Here is a 14,184-nt window from a genome sequence, read left to right as displayed (position 1 = left end):
GTCAAGTTTTAGAACTTATCCCCTTATAAGAAATTAAAAAAAGAAAAAAAGAGCATAGGTTTTACCCCAGCCGCTCACAAAAAAATTAAATAAAAATAGAAACTGAGTTCAAGACATCACCCCTCATAAAAAATTTTAAAAAAAAAGCCGTGGTTCAAGAGCATCACCCTTCATACAAAATTTCATTTTTAGGCCCCCGAGAAAGTTAAAATAGTGCGATTTGGGTGTTTATTCATTGTTATAGCAATCCCGCCAACCCCAATTGCGGAGCGTTGTACAATTGAAATTTAGGCACCCATATTGTTATGTTTAACAAATTCAAGGACTAAATGGTACTTAAAAAATCACTCCAAAAAATAAAAAATAAAAAAAGGAAAAATAAAAAGAGTTCAATGGACTCCTAAAAGACGACTGTTTTACGAATTACTAGTTAGCTGTATGATTTTGCTGCTGTTAAAAAATACACACCATTTTTTATTTTTATATTCTAATGAAATTTTGTATCATTTCTAAAAAATACCCTATTATTATGCTGTGAGACCAAATATACTGCTTTAAAATAACAACATTACATATACATATACATACATACATGTGTTTGGAGATCATGGGCAAGGCTTAGGTGATGTGTTATCATACCTTTTAGTAATTGTAAGTTTCTTTTAAAATATAATAAATAATTAATTTCGTTAAAAGTTTTAATTTTTTGCATTGTATTACTATTATTTTCACAACATAATGATGTATTGTGGTCATGATATAGTCCCCTGGAAATGAAATTTCAAGATCGAAAGACATACAACTTAATAATTTTGAAAAAAAATTGATAAAGATATGTTAGGGCCTTTAAGCTTGCCTACCATAACTTCGGATGCTACTTTTTGCAAAAGGTGCTTTGATATTTGCGGAGGCAAGCTAAAATAGTCTTGATAAAGTTTTTAATAAGTGTTCGAGTTTGTGAACTATGTGAAAGTTTGATTAATAATAATGAATTCGATTTTTCCTACTAAATGTATTATTCTCGTCTCACGTTGATTAAAAATGAATCTTTTAAATAGTTTCTAGCGATTTCAATGGACTCATAAAGTAAGTTGTGCTGGCCATTTTCGTAAAGAAAATACGGATACGAATTACTTTCTATAAGAGTTCATTGTGTAATCATGCAAGCACGGAATTGACCCCGAGACGTGACATAATTGTATCAAAATGAGTTAACAATTAAAATTAATTATGTTATCTTTATCTTTCAATTTGATTAGATCTTCGTCATCTCATCCATGAGCTTGAGATAAATTAAAACTAATATAGTGTTTTAGTGATATCTTTATTGCTCTCTAATGGGATAAAAAAATGAGTAATATGTGAGACGAGTCAACCCTACTGATATTGACAATAAAAAATAATACTCTGAGCATAAAAAGTATAATTTTTCATGGATGACTCAAATATGAGATCCCTATCACAAAATACGATCCGTGAGACCGTCTCACACAGGTTTTTGCATAAAAAAATTGTACAAGATGTAATATATTTAAATATAATTCATCACATAGATGAGATATGTGGTTTGATTTAAGTTTAAACACATAATAATATATTGGTACTGTAGTAGCCCGAATTCTAAATTGGGTAATTAACGGAGTAATGGTGATTAAGAAGGTTTAAGGTGTAATTTTGGCTATGGTCATGATCGGACGGACCGAAGAGGGTTCGGAAGCACCGAAGAGTTCGGACGATCCGAAGTGTAGTTCGGTGAATCCGATCATAGGTGTCAAGTGTTGATCGACACGTCATTTTCCATGCATGTTCGGACGGTCCGAAGTGTATGATCGGAGGATCCGATCATGAGCTGTCAAGAGCCAATGGACACGTAGCGTTCGGACGTTCCGAAGTGTTGTTCGGAGGATCCGAACATGGCCTATAAATAGTGCTCGGATTTCCTCATTTTGACTTGCTAATTTCTTGAGTTTTGCCTCATAGTTGAGAGGATTTGGAAGGTTTCTAGGGTTAGTTGTTGGTCGAGCGATAGCCAAGAGCTGCCAGGAGTAGTAGCGTAGCAGCGCCTGAGTTTCAAGGCAATCGACATCAAAGGGCTGTCGACGGACGAAGGTAAACCCTAAACCTTTGGTAGTACTAGGGAGTGCTGGTTTTGCTAGTCTAGCATGGTAGTATTGTTGATTGAGTATGCTTTTGATGCGTAGGCTTGTGCTAGACTTGATTAGCGGTGTTGCGTAAGGCTAGGCTTGCTGTGATAGAGGTACGAAAGTACTATCCGAGATATCCTGGTTGAGTATACATTCTTATATGTGTTGCATGATTATGTGGTGCATTGATATATGTCATATGATGCATGCTATTATGTCACGTTTATTACTGCACGTTGCATTTCATGTTGAGCCGTATCTCCTTCGAGATAGCCTTTACTGTTGAGCTGTATCTCTTTCGAGATAAGCTATATCTTGGGGCCGCTCAGCCCTGTCTTGTGGACGCATGGACACCGAGAGTACACAGTGGCCGACGGGTCGGGAGGGCTTCGGTGGTCCGGGACATTTTAGGTCCACGTCTGTCTTGTAGTGGATGCAGTGACCCAGAGGTTGGACCGCGCGGCACTATCCACTTGGCGCCTCTAGACTGAGCATTTTGAGATCCTTTATGATTCCTGTTTCTTGACTACCCTGGTATCATATCATAGCATGTGCATTTCATATAGGTTTGTAAACTCATACTTTTGTACTGGGCGTTCTTATCGCTCACGTCCTCGGTTTTGTTTATTCTTGGACACCCCATTCCCACGGGGCAGGCCTCAGGTTGGATGGCTCAGGAGGAGCAGGAGGAGGACGTTGAGTAGCTGGTTGGTTTAGTTTTCAGTGTTTTCCATTTGATTCGATATGGTTGTACTGGATATTTCATTTTGAGTTAGTCTAGACTTCGATTTCGATTGGGTTGTATAACTATTGTTGTTGGCCATATTTCCGCTGTTATCTCTGATTATAATTGATTAGGTTAATTGCATGCTTAGTTTTTGATTAGTAGGTGATTCTGGAACGGGTCACTACATTTATGGTATCAGAGCATGCGTACGATTTTGGGATATAGATTCTGTTTTGGGATTTCCGTTGACCATTTTACCATTTTCCCTATTCTATCTTGTAGCGATGGCTGACCATTTTGATGACGGGAGTAGTCAGGGGAGTGTAGGTCGATGGGGTGACCAGGACGATCATAGACGTCATCGTGAGCATCGTCATCGTCGGGATGGTCCTAGGCGTTTCGATATGCATCGTTTCATGCAGATGGGGCCTAAGCCTTTAGTTGGCGGTGAGACTCCCGATGATGCGGAGGATTGGTTAGAGCGCATGGAGAGTTGTTTCCGCGCATTCCAGTGCACCGATGAGCAGAAGATGGAGACCCTTAGTTTTCTTCTCGAGGGCCGTGCTCGCAGGTGGTGGCGATCGACTTCTGCGCCGATAGTTCAGTTGCAGGGTAGAGCGACTTGGGTCGATTTCCGTGCAGCGTTCATGCAGCTGTACTTTCCTCCAGCCCTTCGCCAGGCCAAGACGATTGAGCTCCTGAACCTTAAGCAGGGGAGTATGTCTGTTGATGAGTATCAGCAGAAATTCTTTGAGTTGTTACCCTTCGCTCCTCATATCAGTGGCAGTTCTGAGGCCAAGTATGATCATTTCCTCCAGGGCCTTAATCAGGAGATCTTTGATCGAGTCACTGTCTGTGATAATCCTACTTCTTATGATGGGTTAGTGAACCGGTGTCGCCAGGCAGAGATCAGTCTCCAGCGTGGTAGGGCTATTCTGTCTTCTTCTAGACCTCCGAGTACTTTGAGGCCTCGATCTCAGTCATTCAAGAAATCTGGTTCATCTTCTTCTGGATCTGGATCTCGATCTAGTGGTGTTTTCCGTTTTGGTAAGAAGAAGGAGTCTTGTGCGCATTGTGGGAAGAACCATCCATCGGAGCAATGCCGAGTAGCCGCAGGAGCTTGTTATCAGTGCGGAGAGATGGGGCATATTAAGAAGAATTGTCCTCAGTTGCGAGGTGGAGCAGGATCCGGTTCTGGATCTCAGACGACTGTTCAGCAGAGGAGGCAGGGTCAGGCAGTGGGTAGTTCGAATCTTCGACCTCGTGCCCAAGGTCAGGTTTTTGCGCTGAACCAGGATCAGGCTGCAGATGAGACGGAGAGAGTCATAGCAGGTACTTTTCATTTATGCGGTATTCCTGCTTTTGTTCTTATTGATACAGGAGCCTCTCATTCCTTCATTTCTGCACGATTTGTTAAGCGTCATAGGTTACCCTATGTTTCTCTAGACGTCATTCTTTCTGTTTCTACTCCGATGGGTCATTCGGTGTTAGCAAAGCGTCTAGTGATGGGTTGTCCTTTAGATTTTGAGGGTAACGAGTTGACTGCGAATCTTATGATCCTAGAGATGGAAGATTTTGATTGTATCTTGGGTATAGACTTATTGACTACCTACCGAGCTACTGTGGATTGTTACCAGAAGCTTGTTCAGTTTCGTACGACTGAAAGCTCTAGTTGGTTTTTCTATGGTGAGGGAGCGCGACCTCCGATGCCAGTGGTATCTGCTCTGAAAGCCTGTCGTGCTTTAGAGTCGGGCGGGGAAGGCTACCTCATCTATGCGATTGATTCATCCACAGGTAGTGTTGGTCTAGAGGATATTCCAGTGGTTTGTGAATTTCCTGATGTTTTCCCAGATGAGATTCCTGGTTTTCCTCCGGTTAGAGAGGTGGAATTTGGCATAGATTTAATGCCAGGGACTGCACCTATTTCTCGTGCCCCCTATCGTCTTGCTCCGTCAGAGATGAGAGAGCTGAAGCAGCAATTGCAGGATCTTCTTGATAAGGGTTATATTCGCCCGAGTGTTTCGCCTTGGGGAGCTCCAGTCTTGTTTGTCAAGAAGAAGGATGGATCGATGCGGTTGTGCATTGATTATCGCCAGCTGAATCGGGTGACGATCAAAAACAAGTACCCTTTACCCCGTATTGATGACTTGTTCGATCAGCTTCAGGGTACTTCTGTTTACTCCAAGATCGACTTGCGATCGGGTTATCATCAGATGAGAGTCAGAGATGATGATATTTCCAAGACTGCATTTCGTACTCGTTATGGGCATTACGAGTTTCTAGTTATGCCATTCGGATTGACGAATGCGCCAGCGGTGTTCATGGATCTGATGAACCGAGTCTTCCAAGATTTTCTGGATCAGTTTGTGGTGGTTTTCATTGACGATATCTTGATCTATTCCCACAGTGTGGAAGAGCATGCCCAACACTTGAGGATTGTGTTGCAGATTCTTCGCGAGAAGCAATTGTATGCTAAGCTGAGTAAGTGCGAGTTCTGGATTGATCGTGTGGTATTCCTTGGTCATGTGATTTCCAAGGAAGGAGTTTCTGTGGATCCCAGCAAGATTGAAGCAGTGCTGAATTGGTCACGTCCGACGACGGTGGCTGAGATCCGTAGTTTTCTAGGTCTGGCAGGGTATTATCGTCGCTTCATCGTGAATTTCTCTCAGATAGCCAGACCATTGACGCAACTTACTCGGAGGGATGTTCCATTTGAGTGGTCATCCGAGTGCGAAGATAGTTTCAGAGAGCTTCGTCGACTTCTGACTTCCGCACCTGTTTTGGCGTTACCGTCAGGATCTGATGGTTTCAGTGTTTACACCGATGCCTCCACTCAAGGCTTAGGGTGTGTATTGACGCAAAACGGTCATGTGATTGCTTATGCTTCCAGACAGCTGAAATCTCACGAGGAGAAGTATCCCACTCATGATCTGGAATTGGCAGCTATTGTGTTTGCGCTGAAGATTTGGCGTCATTATTTGTACGGTGTTCAGTTTGAAATCTTTACTGATCATAAGAGTCTGAAATATCTGTTCACTCAGGCTGAGTTGAACATGAGGCAACGTCGTTGGATGGATTTGCTGAAGGATTATGATTGCGAGATCAAGTACCATCCAGGTTCTGCGAATCTCACAGCTGATGCGCTTAGTCGCAAGGTGAGAGCCTCTGCACTTCAGACTTGTGCTATGACTAGTGCCATCCAGGATAGTTGCTCGTTGGGGTTTAACTTCAAGCATCGGAAAGGTATGGAGAGCATTCGTGTTGCTACCATTTTATCTGAGCCCAATTTGTTCACTCGGATTCGAGAAGCTCAGATGTCTGATCTCAAGACTCAGAGATTAGCTCGGTTAGTTGGTGGTGATAGTAATTTCCATTATCAGTCCAATGGTCTTCTGTGCTTATCTAATCGGGTTGTAGTACCAGAAGATGACACTTTGAGGGACGAGATATTGTCTCAGGCGCATCGAAGCAAGTTAAGTGTTCATCCAGGAAGCAACAAGATGTATAGAGACTTGAGGATGCGGTTTTGGTGGAAAGGGATGAAGCGCAGCGTGTATCAGTTTGTCTCCAAGTGTCTAGTTTGCCAACAGGTTAAGGCAGAGCACCGTCGACCGGGAGGATTGTTGTTGAACTTACCTATTCCAGAATGGAAGTGGGAGCATATTACGATGGATTTCATTACTCACTTGCCATTATCTTCGAGGAACAGCGATGCTATCTGGGTAGTGGTGGATCGACTCACCAAGTCTGCTCATTTTCTGCCGTATAATCGTGATTTCACTTTCGATCGTATGGCTCGATTGTACATTCAGGAGATTGTACGTTTGCATGGAGTGCCTGTCAGTATTGTTAGTGACAGAGATCCTCGTTTTACCTCACGGTTTTGGGGTAGTTTCCAGTCAGCTTTGGGTACTACACTGAGTCTGAGTACTGCTTATCATCCGGAGACTGACGGTCAATCAGAGAGGACTATCCGTACGCTTGAGGATATGTTGCGAGCCTGTGTTATGGATTTCGGACCCGCTTGGCAGGATCATTTGCCTTTGATTGAGTTCGCGTACAACAACAGCTATCATCGTAGTATTGGTATGGCACCATTTGAGGCGTTGTACGGGCGACGTTGTCGTACTCCATTATTCTGGGATGAAGTCGGGGAACGACAGGTAGAGGGACCGGAGTTAGTCCAGCAGGCTATAGATAAGGTTGCAGTAATCAAGAAGCGGATTAAGACTGCTCAGGATCGACAGGCTAGTTATGCGAACACAAAGCGTCGACCTCTTCATTTTCAGCCAGGTGAGAAGGTGTTTCTCCGAGTTTCGCCTTTTCGCAGGATTTTGAGATTTGGTCTCAAGGGTAAGCTGTCTCCGAGATTTATTGGTCCATTCGAGATACTGGAATGTGTGGGAGATTTAGCTTACAGACTTGCGTTGCCGCCGTACCTATCAAGTATTCATGATGTGTTCCACGTATCCTTGTTGAGACGTTATGTAGCAGATGAGTCGCACATCTTACATCCATCTGAAGTTCAACTTGATACGGATTTGTCTTACGTGGAGCGACCAGTTCAGATTCTAGATCGCAAAGATAAGGTGTTGCGGAATAAGATCATTCCTCTTGTCTTAGTGCAGTGGCAGCGTCGAGGCACTGAAGAAGCCACTTGGGAGTTAGAGAGTCGTATGCGTTCGGAGCATCCAGAGCTCTTTTGAGTTGTGCTTTGTATAAGTTTGTGTTTTCAGTTGTAATCATAGTATCAGTTGTATTCAACAACAATTGAGATGTATTAATGATGTTGTTATTTCATTTTGTTCATTCTCTAAGCCTGATTTCGAGGACGAAATCTTTTGAGGGGGGGAGAATGTAGTAGCCCGAATTCTAAATTGGGTAATTAACGGAGTAATGGTGATTAAGAAGGTTTAAGGTGTAATTTTGGCTATGGTCATGATCGGACGGACCGAAGAGGGTTCGGAAGCACCGAAGAGTTCGGACGATCCGAAGTGTAGTTCGGTGAATCCGATCATAGGTGTCAAGTGTTGATCGACACGTCATTTTCCATGCATGTTCGGACGGTCCGAAGTGTATGATCGGAGGATCCGATCATGAGCTGTCAAGAGCCAATGGACACGTAGCGTTCGGACGTTCCGAAGTGTTGTTCGGAGGATCCGAACATGGCCTATAAATAGTGCTCGGATTTCCTCATTTTGACTTGCTAATTTCTTGAGTTTTGCCTCATAGTTGAGAGGATTTGGAAGGTTTCTAGGGTTAGTTGTTGGTCGAGCGATAGCCAAGAGCTGCCAGGAGTAGTAGCGTAGCAGCGCCTGAGTTTCAAGGCAATCGACATCAAAGGGCTGTCGACGGACGAAGGTAAACCCTAAACCTTTGGTAGTACTAGGGAGTGCTGGTTTTGCTAGTCTAGCATGGTAGTATTGTTGATTGAGTATGCTTTTGATGCGTAGGCTTGTGCTAGACTTGATTAGCGGTGTTGCGTAAGGCTAGGCTTGCTGTGATAGAGGTACGAAAGTACTATCCGAGATATCCTGGTTGAGTATACATTCTTATATGTGTTGCATGATTATGTGGTGCATTGATATATGTCATATGATGCATGCTATTATGTCACGTTTATTACTGCACGTTGCATTTCATGTTGAGCCGTATCTCCTTCGAGATAGCCTTTACTGTTGAGCTGTATCTCTTTCGAGATAAGCTATATCTTGGGGCCGCTCAGCCCTGTCTTGTGGACGCATGGACACCGAGAGTACACAGTGGCCGACGGGTCGGGAGGGCTTCGGTGGTCCGGGACATTTTAGGTCCACGTCTGTCTTGTAGTGGATGCAGTGACCCAGAGGTTGGACCGCGCGGCACTATCCACTTGGCGCCTCTAGACTGAGCATTTTGAGATCCTTTATGATTCCTGTTTCTTGACTACCCTGGTATCATATCATAGCATGTGCATTTCATATAGGTTTGTATACTCATACTTTTGTACTGGGCGTTCTTATCGCTCACGTCCTCGGTTTTGTTTATTCTTGGACACCCCATTCCCACGGGGCAGGCCTCAGGTTGGATGGCTCAGGAGGAGCAGGAGGAGGACGTTGAGTAGCTGGTTGGTTTAGTTTTCAGTGTTTTCCATTTGATTCGATATGGTTGTACTGGATATTTCATTTTGAGTTAGTCTAGACTTCGATTTCGATTGGGTTGTATAACTATTGTTGTTGGCCATATTTCCGCTGTTATCTCTGATTATAATTGATTAGGTTAATTGCATGCTTAGTTTTTGATTAGTAGGTGATTCTGGAACGGGTCACTACATGTACATAATATATTTTGAATTTGATTTAAAAATGCATACGAGTAGGGTTATTTTGGGTAATTCACGAAGCATCTAGTTTGACAAACCAAACTTTGACCTTTAATTAAAACAAAAAATAATAAATGCAACTGGATTCAAATTGGGTATTATTAATTCCAGAGGCCCCAATTCAATCACTAATTCCAGCTTCAACTGATTGGTAAAAGCCCTAACTTTTTGCTCGACTTTGGATTAACTACAGTTTGTTTTTTTATCAGAAAGTTATTGTTTTATGTCTTGTTCAGATATTTTTATTGCTGGAAAAGGTCCAGATTTGATTTTTATTTTTTGCTCAACTATGGTTGTTTCTGTATTTGTATTTGTGGGTTTTTTTTTTCGATTTTTATCTACTTTGATTCTGTTTGTTTTTTTTGTTTACCCATTGTAAGTTATTTTTCTATGATAGTACGTACCTATACATGCTTGCAAAATACAGTGAATTGAATTTTTGGTATGATTATTTATATGCGAGAAGAGAAATGGAGCATGGAGATGAGTTTTAATTTGCTGCAAGATAGTAAGGAGTCCTAGTTCTTTACACCTGGGGGAAAGAGTTCCTGGGGATAGAGTTCCTCCTTTTTATTCTTGCACTTGGTTGACTATAGTTTCAATTTTTGTGCTTTTTTATAGCTTATTCCAAATAATTTGGTTGACTATAGTTTCAATTTTTGTGCTTTTTTATAGCTTATTCCAAATAATTGTCCTACTTGTAGAAAATAAATTTGTTTTCGTGGTCCTTGATGACGAAGAGATCAGTTTCGAGTGCTTTATACGAGAAACGTGTAGTTTATACTTCGAATAAACATTTTCTCGTAAATGAGCTGGTGCATTAACTACCGTGGTTGCATGCGAGACACGGTTGAAGTATTCTTAGTGACATGCCTGCATTATGAAATGACTCGTATGTTAGTTTGTTTCAAAAATTAAGGATAAAATGGGTAACCTTTAGTTCTATCCCCATCCATTACTTCCATTTTGAAGCTCTGAAGCAATCTGTCTTTGGATGGAGAATTTACGGAAGCATCATTGGCCCGGGCTTTTGAACTTTGTGGTAAGTTTTTCTTTGATTTTAAGTTCTATAATACGTAATTTGTTGTGAAGCATGGGATGCAAACTGAGATTTAGAAATGTTGAGGTCTCTTGTTCTTTACATTCTAGATTTCCAGAAAAGCAAGCATGTTCCACAGGTTTGCAAATCATAACACTGTTTTATTCTTCATCTTTTCCTTGGTTGTAGATATGTGTATATTTTCTTGAGGGGTGAGCATATATGTTTAAAATTCTACCTTATTTTACCCATTTGAATTTGCCAATATATATGAGATAAGATAAACATAACCACAGATTCTATAAATGAAAATATCTTATTCCTTAAAGAAATGTTTATTTTCCATTTTCCTATTAAGATTTGGCACTACATTTGGATTCCATCACAAGCAAACTTTTCGTTTTAGTCGTTTGTTTTAAAAGTTATGCAGCACGGAAGTACACTGTTTATCCATGTCTTTCAGCTTTATAATGTTTTATCATGTTGAGGGTTCATGTTAGTTTTTATCGTATTTCTGTGTTTCAGGGGCATTGTCTTTGTTTCAAGCACTTTTCATGCTTTGTCTCTTGATAGCATTATAAAATTATTCTGTGGCTAATCTTGATTATTCAATAATGGAGACACTCGTGTCCTGTGTTGCTGAAGGTATAGTGATGCTGAACCTTGATTATAAAGGCCATCAATCAGAAATTCAATTCTTAAATTTTTAAAAATTTAGAGTGTCGTGCTTATCATGTGTTACTGGTGATTTTAGGGATTTTGAAGAGTAAAGGATTTCCGAAGATTATAATTTGTAATGGAGCAGAAAGGAAATGGACAGTCGCCAGGTATTGGGGTGGTGGGTAGCTCTGCTCAGATGCCATATTGCATGATGTCATATCCGGCCAACCAAATGGCTGGAACCTCTTCTCCAGCACCGGTTGGATCGATTCAATCGTCCCAAGCTGGTGGTCTTTCTGCTATCCAGCTCAGATGGCAGATCATCATCTTGCCTACCAGCACATACATCATTAGCAGCAGCAACTCCAAAATTTTTGGGCTAGCCAATATGAAGACATTGATCAGGTAACCGACTTTAAGAACCATAGCCTGCCGCTGGATAGAATCAAGAAGATAATGAAAGCTGATGAAGATGTTAGAATGATCTCAGCTGAAGCACCTGTTATCTTTGCACGAGCCTGTGAGATGTTCATCCTTGAGTTGACACTGCGTGCATGGAACCACACTGAAGAGAACAAAAGGAGGACGCTTCAGAAAAATGATATTGCTGCAGCAATTACAAGTACAATAAGAATGCTCGTCGCTGTTTTATGTAGTTAGGTCTTCGGCTAGCCACATTCTCACAAACAATAATGGCCGGTGCTTGTATTGTAAACCATATTCTTGCGTGTGTAATCTTGGTCCAGAGACGATGTTGTAATGTAAAAAAGTTGCAGTTGTTAGCTTTGAATGTTGTAATGATTAATCTCATCATTTCGATAATAATAATAATCTTTGCAAGATCATGATAATTTTATTCCAAGTACCTATTCCTTTCCTTCTTTAGTCCTGACGTTGCCAACATGTGCATATAAGTAACAACCGCAAGGAGTAAGATTGAGTGAAAGTGAAGTTGATACCACTCATTCTTCTATTTTAAAGTTCAAATGAAACGAATTCCTTTGAAATTGAGATTGGCATAATTTTTGGATTTAACGTTCTCTCTGCGAGTCGAGACTTGAAATATGATAGTATTTGCAAAATCATTTTTTTTTTTTTACATATGTTAATCAAATATACAACATGAAAACTGGCAACAAAAATTTTTTAAATTCTAATTTCGATAAATTATAATTTCAGTTATTTTTTTAAATGAATTATAATTTCAAGAAAACTAGATAACTCAAATCATCCACCAGCTATCAGTCTAGCTAAAGGTAATTAATACTCTTTTCATATTCAGATATTGAGTAGCAACTTGTGAACACACAACACTATACATAATAATAATAATAATAATAATAATAATAATAATCGGTACCAAAATTGGACTATAATAATAATAATAATAATAATAATAATGATAATGATATTAAAAAAAATGTTAACGTTGCAGAGGAAAAAAATTAAATAAAATTTAAAAAACTCGCTCGAAAAATGATTCCAAAAAATGGGGCTGCGTATAAAGAAAAGGCAGTTAACCTCTTTTCAAAAAAAATTTCCCCTCCGCTCTTATGATGGAAAAAGAAACGATCGCCTCAACCAGCAAGAAACTCTTTCAGGACATGCTTCCTGAATCTGAAAACTCATCAAATGAAATCGAAATTCTACACCCAGGTGGAAATGCGGAAACTTCTCTTCCGGGTATTCAAGAATCTGTAGTTCTTCAAGAATCTGGAATCGAGGTGCCTAATCACGAAAATTCTTATGCAGTCCAGGATATTAGGATCGGTAATATCGTAAATGAAGATTCTGGCCTCATGGGTAATAGCGAGAATTCTCGCCCCGTCAATTTGGTTGTCGAGAATCTTCATATCCGCGGAGGCAATAATATACCTAAATCCAGGGCTGGTGGTCTCGGAAACGCAACATTGAAGATCTTGTGTGGAATTTCTTCAATTGTTCACTGCTGTGCCGTTGTTTTCGTGGCGCTGAAGATTGGGCAAGGGGTTGATGGTTGGAAGAAATCTGGTTTTGCCATCAAACCAAAAATAACAATTTTCGGTCGAGGTAAATAGATATATGTGCTAAATGGGATTTTTTGTAGTTTCGGTTTCTAGTTGTAAAAAGATATTTGGAAATTGATTTGTTCCTAGCAATCACTCGTTCAAAATTTTATCAGTCCCCTGTTTAGTTCGTTGGGAAAATTAAAAAAGAAGCAGGAAAAAGAAAGTTGGAATATTATAATGCATGTGAGTGGTTGTTGTGGTCGGACCTGTCAAGGTGGCCCAACGCCGTCGCATTTTAATGATCATTCCTCTCAAAACTCATTTTATTGCCATGTGTTCTAACTTCTCTTGGGAACAAATATTTCTCAAAGCATGGAAAAAAGCATATTAAATGTAAAAAAAAAGATAAATCAGATTAAATTTGCACTTTAATGTATGTATATCTTAAACGTAGATTTTTTAAAAAATTTGATAGCAGACGTCTCGGTTATTGCATGTGTTATTCCATTAAAAATCAATTTTTTTAAGGCAAACATCATATCAAATTTATCCTTTAATCTTGATATCATAATAACATATTTGGAATTAAATTGCTTCAATATACACAGTTCCTCATTGAATAATTCAAAAGATAAAAAAAAATACAATGATCGCTGAACAAGAACACAAGTACATAAAAAGATAAATAACAAAAGATAATAATAATAAAATTGTTATTTTAAATTTTGTTGGAGTTCTTTTTATTATAATAATATTATTAATTTTATTCTATTATTTATATTTATTAAGAAAAGCTAAAATACATAACATAAAACATTTAATTACCATCTGCATAAAGTGTAATAATTTATTTGAGGTGGATACATGGAGAGAGAAACGAAATGTTATTAAGAATATATATTTAAGTTATAAAAATATATAAGATTTAATAATTAACGATATGAATTTAAAATAGGCTAGGACAAATGCTAATAAAACGTGTTCATTTTTTTCTGTAATTTCTAATTTTAATCTTTTAGTAAATCTTTAATTTATGAGCTTACAAAATATTTTATGTCGTGATTGCTAAACAAACAATTCAAATATTTTGTCCAAAATTTCCCAACAAAATAGTGTATGCACACTTTTACCAAGTGATATAACAAACAATATGATTTAATTGATAACACAATCGACACATCTTAAATTATGCATACACTAATATTTATTATTTGATGTATACACTCTCTAATATTTATTTGATATTTAATTGTTCGTCGTTGTTTCCC

At 39.4% G+C, this 14,184-nt stretch overlaps 1 long non-coding RNA gene and 1 pseudogene across 1 annotated transcript; one reads left to right on the top strand and one right to left on the bottom strand.

Moving 5' to 3' along the window:
* The first annotated feature begins 9,318 nt into the window (after positions 1–9,318).
* Positions 9,319–11,769, top strand: LOC140833112 (nuclear transcription factor Y subunit C-4-like; annotated as a pseudogene).
* On the bottom strand, positions 9,572–10,269 carry LOC140833113 (uncharacterized). Its single transcript, XR_012118294.1, has 2 exons — positions 9,928–10,269; positions 9,572–9,873 (listed from the first exon to the last, which is right to left on the bottom strand). It is a non-coding gene; the product is annotated as an uncharacterized lncRNA (long non-coding RNA).
* Positions 11,770–14,184: the final 2,415 nt, after the last annotated feature.

The sequence above is a fragment of the Primulina eburnea genome, chromosome 5 (genome assembly GCF_022965805.1).
Source record: "Primulina eburnea isolate SZY01 chromosome 5, ASM2296580v1, whole genome shotgun sequence".
NCBI classification, from domain to species: domain Eukaryota; kingdom Viridiplantae; phylum Streptophyta; class Magnoliopsida; order Lamiales; family Gesneriaceae; genus Primulina; species Primulina eburnea.
Note: the sequence above shows the minus strand (reverse complement) of the source record. Positions and strands in the feature narration are given on the sequence as shown.